This window comes from Centrocercus urophasianus, unplaced genomic scaffold (assembly GCF_019232065.1).
Source record: "Centrocercus urophasianus isolate 14NV4802_14NV808 unplaced genomic scaffold, USGS_Curo_1.0 seq_12, whole genome shotgun sequence".
NCBI classification, from domain to species: domain Eukaryota; kingdom Metazoa; phylum Chordata; class Aves; order Galliformes; family Phasianidae; genus Centrocercus; species Centrocercus urophasianus.
In genome coordinates, this window is record NW_024884364.1 from 8,189,495 (window position 1) to 8,202,948 (window position 13,454).

The window sequence follows — 13,454 nt, forward strand, 5'->3', positions numbered from 1 at the left end:
GCAAACAACCAGCATCCCCTCTGCCACTGTCGCCAAGCATCTCCTTGGCATCATGTGATTTTACTCTGCAATTGCCTGTTTGCATGCTCTCTCAAAGTCCTAGTCCAAAGCCCATTGATACTGGTGGCATCAAGATACAAGGAAAGTTCCTTGCTTAGCTTGTTTATCCTGGTTTCACATAATCAGAGTGAATTTGGTACCTGTGAAAATACAAAATGGCCTTGAAGATTCCTAACTACCGTAACAGACACAGCTTTTTCTGCTCTCACCCAAATGGACCTCTTTAAAGTCTAGGAGAACAGCTGAGGGCCTTTGGCTCATTCAGCAACAACTGTATGTCTGAGGCAAGCAACATAGGCTTAACAAAAGCTATTGCTATGGCTTTTCTGCTAGGAATTGACTCATGACTGTAAACTTAATTCTAGATCAGCACTCAGATGGTCATTAAATTGTAACAGGTTTGCAATTGTTACAGCTCTCAGACTGGACTGCCGCAACAAAAAGATTTTTCCAATGATTTTATTTGCTGAATGTAGTGCTTTGGGTTGGAAAAAGTTACCTATCTCAATTTCTTTATCTATGGTCCAGGGTGAAAGCTAGGTGACACAAAATTGATGGAAACATCCTTTTTTACCACACTTACAAATGCTAAATCTGAACCTTTTTAGCAACACAATGTGCATTTTGCACTTTCGGTGGTCCAACATTATTCAATTTCCAGATGTCTCTGGCTGATGGTGGCCTTCACTGCAGGTAGGAATTACAGCACACACAGTGCTGAATCTGCACTTAAATTGCAGCACAGCAAATATTGCAGTCACAGGCACAGAAACATCAAGGCAAGACAACAAATTGAGCTATTGTTCACTTTTATTCTCTGCATTATTTAACAGAACAGGCAAGAGAAAAAGGGCTCTGAGTAATAAAGTGCTGTAAATGTACATTTACAGTACACAGTAAATGTGTAGATCACCATGGCATTTACTTCATACAGTGACTGAAAGAGCATCAGTGTTCTGCAACCACTTCACACAGAGTACATTTGCAAGTTACAAGAAAGAAATGTACATCACGATTTTAGTCAATACTTTGTTAAACTGAATTTCTCTCTTGGTCCCTTGGCTACTACAGATAGGACGCAGTAGTGGGACTTCACCTGTTTAGTGTGAGATAAGCCTGCAGCTGCATAGCTCGTTCTGGGCCAAGGAAATGCAGAACCAATGCCTCCATGCAGTCTCTGTGCTCTGCCTGAACAACATTGCATGCCATGAGCATCTATATAGTGTACATACTTTGACCTGACCCTTGGCAAGCCTTTTGAAATGCCCAGTCCACCTTCTATCCCCTTTACCATACTAATAATTGCCATCAGTAAGCAACCAAAAAAAATTAAGAAATCACTGGCACCACAGGGTGTGAAATCTTAGAATTAAGAGTGTTTGTGTGAACAGAGTTTAAAAAAACTGAAAGTTAAGTCCAACAAAAATAATCATAACTGCCTATTTCTTGAGGGACTTTCATGTTGCAAGTCCAGCACAGAAACACCTGTGTCATCTTCCAGTCTTTGCCTGGGCAAAGGCTTTTAACTGATTCATGCTAAGTTCTTCAATTGAGAGAACAAATTGATTATTCTGTTGCATACGTGTCCAATCCCCCAGTTTTATGTTTTTGTTGCCCACTTTTTTATGTTTTAATAACAAATATATAAAATAGGTTTTGTTACTTAGATACATTAGCTACATTATATATTTTATATGTGGCTCAAGACAGTTCCTCTTCACACAATGCAGCCTGGTAAGTCAAAGGGTTGGACACCCATAGTTTAGAGGACCATGCTCCAACAGATTGTTCAAGTTGCAATTTGTGTCTTCAGTACTCGAGCAAGGCAAAAAGACTTCAGTCATGTAAGCCACTGTTTCACAGCAAAAAAAAAAAAAAAGAAAAAAGAAAGAAAAAAAGAGTAAAGGAATGGATGTAGGAAAAAAATCTTCACAATGCCAAGGAGTCCTGGAGAATAAGCATTAACACCAGTCATGAAATGTGTTTAGACTCTTGAAAAATCCTCTCACTTTGAACCACTTTGAACAGTCCAATTGTGAACAGTCTCCATGGAAAAACTGTCCAGTGGCTGAAGTGCTACCCAGGGACCTGAGAGGATCTAGTCCAGTTCTCCTACCTATATCCACTCTCCTTGAGAGCTGAGTAAGCAGAACAAGGCTAGAGATCACACTGTTGCTTTGAGCAGGCTAGTACTGCTGAAAGACCCATCCAGAGATGCTATTTCATATTTTCAAAGGAATACTGTCATCGTGACTTGACTGCTAATTAATCAAGATGCATTCTTCAGCTAATATGGCTTGCCTGATTCCAGGACAGCATGGTTAACTTGGCCAAGACTGTGCTTTATTTAGCATGTAATTTAGATATATGAAACATGCCCTGTGTTTCTTAGCATCTTATCTTTCTGCAAATTAAGTATAGTAGTCATCAGTGACATTGTATGCAATTAAATTCAGTGAAAACACTGAGCTAAGACACTGTGATGAGAAAGGAAGATACTTCTAAATACAACAGATTAGATGAATCATAGTGTGAAACTACTAGCTCCACCTCTGGTGTTTTCTGCTTGCTACAGTACTGTCAAGAGCAGTGTGTCCAGCTCTTCAGGGTTCTGATGCCCAGCAGGTCTTCCCAGAACTAGTACAGCAGCACAGCAGCTTCCCAGACAGCATAGGCATCACAATGAACAAAACAATGCTAGGTTATCCACTCGGGGGACTTCTAACCCATCAGAATCTGATAGGAATGGTGGTGTGGAACAACACATCCAGGCAGCAAAACACACCCAACCCACGTCATCCTTCACTGCTAGTCCAGTTACAGCACACAGAAGTTGTAAACGAGCTAGTTGTAAACTGGATTTTGCTGTCAACACTCTTCAGGGATCACTGCTAACGAGTGGTCTAGGCAGGTGTCACCTTTTCCAGCTGTGCCAATACATATTTACCAGGATAGAGTCCTTCGGGAGAAAACTGAGGAGCTACTCTACTGCCTCTGAGATGCGAAAGCTGCACAACAGTGGAATACTGATGTGCTGCAGGAAACACACAGCGTGCTAAGGACACCCTTCCCAGCAAGGAAAAAGGAAGGTAGCAAGGAAAGAAAAGGTTCTTTAAGAGCTCTGGGAAAGTAGTCATGGCACCGAGCTGGCTGGTGTTCAAGAAGCATCTGGACAACATTCTTGAAGATACGGTCTGATTTTTGGGTGGTGCTGTGGGGATCCAGGAGTTGGACTCAGTGATCCTTGTGTTTCTCAGGATATTCTGCGAATCTACGACAGTGTCTTATAGACACCAAGCCAAGGAACTGCAAGGCATGTCCCCCCGACTACAGCTACCATTTTTATACTAGAATATGACATATAATTTGCGTTTAGGAAGTGTGCACACTTTGATCCACTTAGATTGCTATGTTATTACCAGATAATTTCACTTCGTTTTACAGAGGTGACTCCTTATGGCATAATAATCGATTTCAGTCTCACTTCAAAAGCACTAATAAGCCATTAATATTTTCTTTTGTTCTTCCATTCCAGCTTATCTTGCATCTCTCACTCAGAAGTAAAGAGCTGCTAAGGTTGGCACATGGATGCTTTGGTCAAGTGCACATCGCTTTTACTCAGAAGAGAAAAAGAAAGTCTGTCCACTGAGGAAGGGGGCCTTTTTTCTTCCTCAAGGATTTCTTCAAAGAGTGGTGTGGTGCTAGACAAGGTGGTGTAGCTGCAAAGCATAACCAACTAAAGAACACTGAAATCCAGAGAAAGCTCCTGGGAACTGTGCACAGTGACAGTACATGCCTAAATGAGGGGAACAGAGTGCTTTAGAGAGCAGCAAGGGCATGGGGAGAGAAGAGGAGCAGGGAAAGTGAGGTATTTTAAGTACAGACCCACTTTGCCAGAAAGATAGGATTTGAGAGATTTAAGGGAAAACTTTCCCCTGTACCACATCAGCCTACATTACTGCATGGCTGCTATGGGATGTAATTGCTTAGTTATAATTGCTTAGTAGTGCAGATATGGTGAAGGGGAAGGAAAAAAGCTTCTAGGTCCTTTACCCATCTCAGAAGGAAGCAACTCCTTGTGAAAGCTCGAAACAATCTATTCAGTGTTACCATTCACTGAGTCCCCCAGTGAGAGAGGTTGTTAAAAATTCCATCACCTCATTTTTTCAACTGTAGCAAACTATTTTCTCTAACCAGTACTAAGTTTTTCATGAGGATACAGTAGCTTCAGTAAAACAAGCAACGTTTGCCAGAAGACAGGCCAGCCTTCTAAGCATAAAATCTAAAGGAAAATTCTTACTTCAAAGAAGGCAGAAGAGGGACCGCAAGTTAGTTCACCACATCCTGAGTAATCTTAACCACTGCTGTCTGGTGCACAGTCTGAAACAGATTGTTATGAGCTGCGAATATCTGTTCACTGGGGTCCTGCAGGTGAGAGATGCATGAGAGTCTTGCTGGGTTTTAAGGCTGGAGCCAAGTGAAATCAAACAGCTGAGTTTGTACTCAGCAGCATAAACTAGTCAGGGTTTTCCAGGAAGACTTACACACAGAGAGAGATCATACACCTCTAAGTGAAACAGCTGCTGGGTGTGGGTTGAAAGGAGCTGCAAAGCACCTAATGGGGGTATTCCAGCTTCTTCGTGGAACTAGATCTGAAAAACACAGTGCAACGGTGCATCCTCTCTGGTAGCCTATATGAAACAGATCAGACACTTGCCCCCACTATCCTGGTACTGCTCATTTGAAGAATCTCCCTCTGGAAAGTCCTAGGCCGGACACTGAAGGTCAAGACTGGATGTAACTTGAAGACATTGACATAAAGCTGCTTGATACAGCAGCCAAGAAAATGTGAACTCTTTTTAGCACCATGTTCTCAAAACTTGTCTCCATAGATAGCTAGTGACACATGGAATAATCACTGTTCTACTTAGCAGAGCTTTTTACAAACTACAGAGCTTAGAAAAATTCTTGAGTACAGAGTATTTTGAAATAATACCCACTTGCTGGAAGTGGCATTGGCTTATGGCTCTTAGTGGCTTAGGGCAAATGCTAATAAATTGAGTCAAAATGCTCCAATGCTAATGACTCGACATTAAATCATACTGTATAGAGGAGACTGCTAGGCTTTTGTAATGGAAGGTTTTTTCTGCTTTTAAACCATGGAAGTTTTCAAAGGAGTAACTTGATAATGATAATAATAAAGACATGAGAACACAGTGAAGGCACTGTATTTTTATAAGGTTGATCTATAAAGATATTTATAACAGTCAGCACCCTTATAACCTCCAAAATATAGCCCACAAACAGCCATGAAATGAATATGCTTGGATGACTGCTTAGCTTAATCCAGTCACGATCAATGGAGGGACATCAGGGACGCAGGACTGAGTCCAGGAGTCAGCAAATGAAAGCACAGTGCAGAATGGTGATCCGAGCAGACTTCACACAGCAGGCTAAGTACATTAGACACTGACCAATCTTCCAAGGGAATTCTCTACATAAAATCCTCACCAGAGCAGAAATTGTCTCATTTTTGAACTATTAAAGGCATATTTCTCAACACCAAAGCCAAGGTCCCAAAGCCACAACCAACACTTTCCATGAAGCTTAGTGGGTTTACAGCAAGTCTAGTCTAGTACAGTATCATTCCCTGCTTTGCAAATGCTATTAAATTGTTTCCACTCTCTCACCACTGTTTCCAGTAAAGAGGGTTTAGCACAGACTAAAAGAAGCAAACAGGAAAACTTCAGTTGCTTAGCAGTACAACATACAGAGAGTTTCTGCAGACAGCTTGAATATCTTGCATGCTGAAGGCTGGTACTTGGGGTATTTCAAAGAGTCCTGGACGAGAGAAAACTTTCACAATTCTTTTATGTTTGTCCACTTACTTCTGATGTAGTCATTCTCCTGCCTCTATCCAAGATAATGAAGATGAACTCAGAGGACAAACTGATCCCCCAGGAATCCAGTGGACTTTAGACTGACGTCTGCATGGCTACATAATACAAAGCTGTATTAATTTAAGGATGTTGCTTTGCTTTTAGTATATGCATGTACTGATGGTAAGATGACCACTTGCTTGGTGTAAGGGAGGCAGCACAAGGACACAACTGTAGACACATGCAGAGCAGCACTTCCTGGTCACCATAACCCAGCATGAGAGCACTGTTGTTCCTTTTGTTCATACCTTCCCCTAATGTGAAAATATCACCATGATAGAGAAGACATGATATGCTCACTACAGGCAATTATATTAGATGTAAGAGCTATTTGCCTTCTGAGATCAACTTAACCAAAGGTATTATTTCTCTATTATCTCCCTTTAACTTGATAAAAAATGCTAATAATATATTTATTGTGCACAAAACAATGTGTACGTCACCGCCATTAATTACGTGCTTGTCAGAGAAAGCACAAGTAAAAAAGTGAAGCAAGTTATGAAACATGGATGAAAAATACTCAGTTGACAATGGAGCAATGCTCCTCCATATTCCCCTTGAGAAAGTGCAACTAGTTATTAAATATTCTTATCGATGATAAGTATAACAGACTTAGTAAATGTGGAGAAATGTCCTTTTTTAAAAATCGGGTTGAGTTTTCCAGGTATAACACTATGCTGCATGTAAGTGGAGAGGAGGCTGCTTAAGGTGTAGGATACATTATAGAATCTGTGGTGCGCCCCTGTTGAGCAAATCAATGATCCTGAACAATTAACAGGTGCCAAATGTAAATACTCTTTTTTGACCATGGGAAAGAGATGTATGAGCTCTTCTTTAACATGAATTCATTAGGAGAGAAAAGCTGTTGATTACCAGCTGCTTGCATAGTGATAAAAGTGTAAGAGAAGCCACAGGCACCTTATCACCTTATGCATACATTGCCTGACTGGCTCCCAGATAAAAGTTGTGTGGAGGAGGCAGTGCAGACAACTACCTACTCCTTTGGAAAGCACCAGGTGAACCCAGCATCCTTTATAATGCATCACCCACTGATGAGAAACCAAGACACCGTAACTTGATCTGGACCCACACGGTGATTCGCATGCAGACCACAGCTCCTGGTGCCATGCTACACACTGTGGCATCAACCAGCCCCTCTCCTCACAGCACAAGTATCCCCAGCACAGAGCCAAGGCAGTGTGGGAGCAATCTAACAAATGAGAGAGAAGAAGTGGGGAAAACGTTTCGGTCTTCACTTAAAACGTGATGAAAGCACCCTCAATGCAGCGCTTCCTCCTGAAAATCCCATCCCATCAGGCTCCAATCTTTGATCCCCGGCTTCAACTTTTCACATTTCCTTCATCAGAACTAGCCTGACAATGCAGGGAAAAATGGCAAAAGGATTTATTTACACTGTACATGGGCTCCCTGCTCACCTGCTACGTGATTTGGCATTACATAAATGGCCCAAGGTGTCACATTCCTCAGCTGGGCTCTGACTCTTGCAATAATCCAGGCAATGTGACTCTGAGCTGCTGGCGGGGCTATTTGTGAGAGTAACTGATGAGCAGGGAGACCAGAGAGAGTATTCTTTCTAATTTTTGTGTGTGCACATCACCAGATCATTATCTATTGACAGAAAAATCCAGAGAGTTTCCAAGATCCACTTCCAACCTGGCTAAGCACCAATGGAATCTCAATATCATTTCCCTCAACTTCCTTTTTTTCTGAGAACCAGCATAAAGGTGATCACATCATAGCTTCGCCAGCTTGCTTACTTGTATAAAACAAGTAGATCATGACCTTGCATAAGGTTTTTTTCTTTCACACTGATTGTCTGATTAAAAGCCCAAAGAAACCTGAGAAAACTTTAACATGGACTTCAAAGGGCTCTATAATTGGCCCTTGTTCATCTATCCCTTCAAAACACTCCTGGTGTTTTATGCCATACATTGTATTCAATAAATTTGGTGCCATTCTCCTACAAACCTCAAAGCATTCCCAGTTATTAGCCCTCCGAGATAACAGAGGTAAATATTATTCTGTGGCTGATTTGATGGCTCCTGAAAGCCAAGGGAAAGGATTTATCCAGCTAGTGCCAAAGCCGTGACAGGAATCTTGCTATTTCCACCCTACAAAATAGCCTCCCACGGCACAATTTTTCCATTTATATACAGGACTCGTTTTGCAAAGACTGACTGCAACAGGCAATGAACATCAACTCTGTTTCTCCTAGCATAGGCCTGGAGGTGCTCCTCATGTGTTGTCCTTTGACTCAGTATTGGAACACATTGTCCAGTTCTGGGCAAGATTGATGATAATGCCATCAGGCCCCAGCTGATTCATCAAGTAGTATCTGTCCCTCAGATAGAAGTCTTAATCATAACAGTGCCTCAATTCACACAAAAAGGAAATGTATAGTTGTTGTGAAGAGAGTTTAGAGCTGCACTGCTGCTGCTGTATTCACACAAACAGCAGGAATAGTGCTTGCCTGGAGACCACACACTCCCCAGATGAATTCCCTGTTATCTGGTGCACTGGGGCATGGCAATACTTCCACCTCACCCACTGGGAGCTCCATGGACTGCAGCAAGACAACAGGCTTAGAAACACTTCCTTCTTTTTCTGATGCAGAACAAACTCACTCACAACAGGAAGCTCACACCTTCCCCTCAGCATTCAAACAGCCTCTGTGGCCAACCAGCATAGAAGTCTTCTCACATCTTCAAACACTGTGGTGACTTTGTTCTCATGAATATATATATATATCCAATATTTCATGAAACAAAACAACCTTTGGGCCACAAAATAAAAAAGTTTTTCACCTTTTCTTTTTTCTTTTTCTTTTTTTTTTAAACAAACATCAAGAAATCATTACAAATGCAGATAAAAATGAAAGCTAATGGAGCTTTTTATAAATGTTTGTTTAAGATACAAAAATATTTCCCAAGAAAGTCTGGTATCTCCCAACTGGTTTTAAAAGCACATGCATCATAATTATTCCCCATGTCTATTACAGGTGAACTTACACTATAAGAAATCTTACTGCGCAGCGATTCACAGTGTGGCACAGTTCTTCTGAGATAAGGGATCTAACTGATCCAGTAAATACTTTGCAGAAAGGAGTAGAGAAAAAGGGGAGGGCAACTACTGAAATAGGGGACCTCTTAGAGAAGTTGTGGTATGGTACCTTGCAGCTTTTTCTATAGATGGTCTCTCTCGCACTTTCAAAGACAAATGATCCATAAAGCAATCCAACTGCTGTTTAGTCTAGTTTACAGACAGGGTGGGATTTAGGAGTAGGCAGTGTACAGGTGATCTGAAGGTTGCCTATAATTCCTGCATTCCAGTTTTTGATCCAATTCCATATGGCATCCAGTGCAAATCTCTGGAAAGGCAGAGCTGTTCTTCAGAACATAAGGACCCATGGGATTAAACTGTACCAGAGCTGCTGTCCTTTTCTCATCCGTTCAAAAGACATCACGGAAACTACCTTTTAATATTCTTGTCTTCCATTTATTGACTCATGCCCAATATAATCCATGACTAATTTCTCACAGGTCTGCAAAGGTCAACCAGAGTCCATTCAGGAAAACCTAGCATATAGTCTCACTTGACAAATGCAGCAGCATTGTATTCACTTGCAAAGATGACTTATTTCCAAAAAGTGACATAAAACACTAATATTGGTTTCTTGAAACATAGCAAGAATAACATTTCAAAGTGCATAGAAGATAAAATATAAGCTCAGTATAAGCTTGTATTAGCTCAACTGCTTTACCTCATTACACATTTCCACCCCACAATGCCTTCTGAAAGAATAAATCAGCTCCCTCTAATTTTCTCAGGTCTTAATAAAACAAATAAGCAAAGATGCATTAATTTAAGAGAAGCCTACCATACAGCTGTTAACAAACTGTTAACATTTTCCCAGTTTCATTAGTACTGCATGACAAAACCTTGCTCACAGCTGAACCTGACCTCACAGACCAGCTGATCAGTCAACAATGACATTTTGGCTATTTGATTTAGTTATCAAACAGCCAGAGCAGATCATACAGCTAGCAGAAGGAGTAACTTTCTTCTTATCATGTATCTTCTTCTTAATCTAATCACCTACAGAGCAATTTACCTACTTATTTCAGATCAAAGTAGCTTTAGTAAACAAAGCTGTCACCTTGCCAGGCAGCAGTTACAGATGACTTTCTTAAGTGGAGTGATATATGGAATAGCTGAACTGCAGGTTTAGGCTTTAAAAATAGGGGAACTTCATCAGTGCCAGTGTCAAGGCAACCTTTGAAACACGTGTTGGCACACAGGCACACACTCTACATGCTGCCATCAGAAACATTCTCTTTCAGAACAAAAAGAAAAAAGAATAAAGAAAACAAGATCCTCAGAATACAGAAATAATGAGCTCTGTTACTTTCGCAAAGTCAAAGGATATTGACCTCAGCAGCAATAAACAGTCAACAAAGGAGATATTTATACTGACATCCCATCAGCAGGGATCTCCATTTTGCAGTAGGTTAATCAGCTGGCAGTGAAAACCACTGAGATTCCCTCTTTCTCATCTCTTGGGTGGCCAAGAAAGTTTCATTAGAGGTTAACATGGAAGACAGAGACAGAAAATATGTGGCCATTGGATATTTTCTTATTTTCACATGTTGGACTCTCATATTACATGTTTTGACTCCTACATTTTGGAATCCAATCTACGTTTGGAAGCCACCTTCAGATAAGGTTTGCCATAGAAGGTTGGCTTCACCCTAATCACACCAGGAAAATCAATGACTGAAAAGCCATATTACAGGCACATAGCATCTCAAAATTACATGAACTTCCAAAATACCTTGTCTTGCAGGGTCTCTCCAAGAGGAAGCTCAGAGAAAAGCAGTTAGTCTTGTCTCAGGTACCATTACACGCCAAGGCAATCATTAAAAGTAGCTGATTGATTAGTCAGCCACTAATTCTTGTCACCTGCCCATGCATGCTATTACATTTTTTCAGCACACCGCAAATAAATCTAACTACTCAGTGACATTATTTCATTAAGAAGAAAATTAGGGAAGTAACTGAGTAAAAAATGATGATTTATACATCCATTTCCAACCTAGCAGCAAATAACTGTTTTTACACCGTAACAATACAGAATGCTTTCAACAAACTGATCTAAATTTCTGCCAAGCCATACTTCTCAGTTGGGCTTTTCTCTCATTATTATAGGTTAAAAAAAGGAAGAAGAAATAAATTATAAAAGTGTGTGGGTGGGTGCATGTACACAAAGGAAAAGTCACCCAGTTTGTGTTTTATTCATAATAAATCTCTGTATAAAATGCTAGGTCAGAATAATTTTCACGTTAAGAACTGAGCTGATAAAGCTGGAAGACTGCTAACAGTTGGCAAAATTACCCTTGGGTCACAATGTTCGTGGCACCTGTACACACATTTTCTCCCTTTTATCTTCCAGTTTATTGTAAAAGAGTCAGCTTGCTTGATCATTTTATGATCACAAGAAGGCAGCTATAGAAGAAATGACGAAACAAAGATTGTATGACAAATTAATTTTACAGAAATTAGTAACAGCTATAATTAGTACACAAACTAAAATTTAAATAGGGGAAAAGACTTGTAGTAATGAAGAGGGAATGCACGAATCTGTCTGGGGCAATGAATGATTCACTAAGCTTATGTATAGTACAACTGATAGCATTTCAGGTCCACGCGTCCCACCTAAATGAGGTCCAACTTCACTGTGGTCAAATTGGTATAACTTGATGTGAAGTTCACTGGCTACGGAAATCAGCTGATGATTTAAATCTAATTCCTCTTAGAGGGCAGAAGTGAGGATGCTGCCTAAGAAGTTAAGCAGGCTCATGTTATTTGCCCAAGGAAAACCTTCTCTTTCATGCTGATTTGTGCACCTCATCTAGTTTAAGGGGAAGTCTGATGAACCTGCTGAATGCAGCACAGCCACATCTTCTGCTCATTTATTTATGTACAGAAACTGTAGTAAATCTCATTGTTAGGCAATTAGAATGAAGCCACTGAGAATACACATATTCCATTTATAATCAACTCGGAAACCATTATTTCTGTCACTGAGAAAAGATAACAAATAACAAATATGAGTTTTTTATTCAATATGTATTGCCTTTCACTAGCTCCTCATGAAAGCAAGTTCTCCAAAAATAATGTTCCCTTCATTCTCCATTGGCTGTGAAAACTCAAGCACACATTTGCCAGCAAATTAAACCTTTCCTCCAGCATGAGTCAGTGCAATGTGCAATCCTGCATTTTGTGACACAGTCACAGCCCTGCAGTTCTCTCTTTAGATAAAGGTCATGTCATGGCTGTCTATAAATCTCTGATTCTGACAGGCTCAGTCATCACAGGGTCAAATATCAGTTCATACCCTGCTGACTGCATGGGAAGTATGTAATATTCCTCTCTCTCTCTCTCATGAGAGTCCATTTGGAGAGTCACAAAGAAGCAGAATGTGTAAATATTTATACTATTTATTAACATTGTAATGCACACAGGACTCAGAATGCATCCCATAGGGCAGTCTGAAAAATAAAATAGCACAATGTTCACTCTCCATAGAAGAACAGCCCCACTACACTCCATACCTGTTCAGCCAAAAGCTGCTGAAGAAGCCAGCCAAGTCCTGGCTTTACTACGTAGTAAATGTCATCAGTAAAGTTGGATTGTTTCAGGATCAGGGAGATATATCTCGACTTGAAGATTAATTGCCCCCACACTCATATCTAAGACCTCTTTATAATGTTCTGATTCATCCTATCTTGGCCAACACACAAGATAGGCAACCAGTCCAGTTTCACAATTCTACTTCAATTCTACCTTCCTGCAAAATAAAATGCAAGCACTGTTTCTCAATTCATGTGTTAGTTCCTAAGCTCCAAAGCAAATAAATAAATAAATTAAAAAATGGAAGTGAAATATAGTCTTTGTGCAGAACTTGCAGTCTGGTGTGAAAACTGTAGCCCCTGGGAAGCTAGAAGCATGACAAAATGTGTTCTGTAGGATTGCACATGAGCATCTGATTCCAGGGCACTGATAATGTGCTGCAAGATGCAGGCCAACCACAAACACTGCTGTGAATTGTTATTTCCAGCTCCTTACTCCTATAGTGCTCTGAAGCTACATAAATAGTGGTCAGGAAAACTGTAAGAGCATATGCATCACATAAGACCAAAAGTAAAATTGCTCCAGATATTCCTACAGCCTGTGATTGCCACAAGCATGCCCCATTCAACATGAAAATACCTTCAACTGAAAGGCAACTTTCAAAATCATTGCTCTGATTTGCATCAGGATTGTGGAGCAAAAACCTGAAGTTTGCTAATACTTAACGACAAGTAAATCCATCCCATGTGATTCAGTAATCTTTATGCTTCTCAGACCTTCCACATCCCTCCTCATGATCCATTT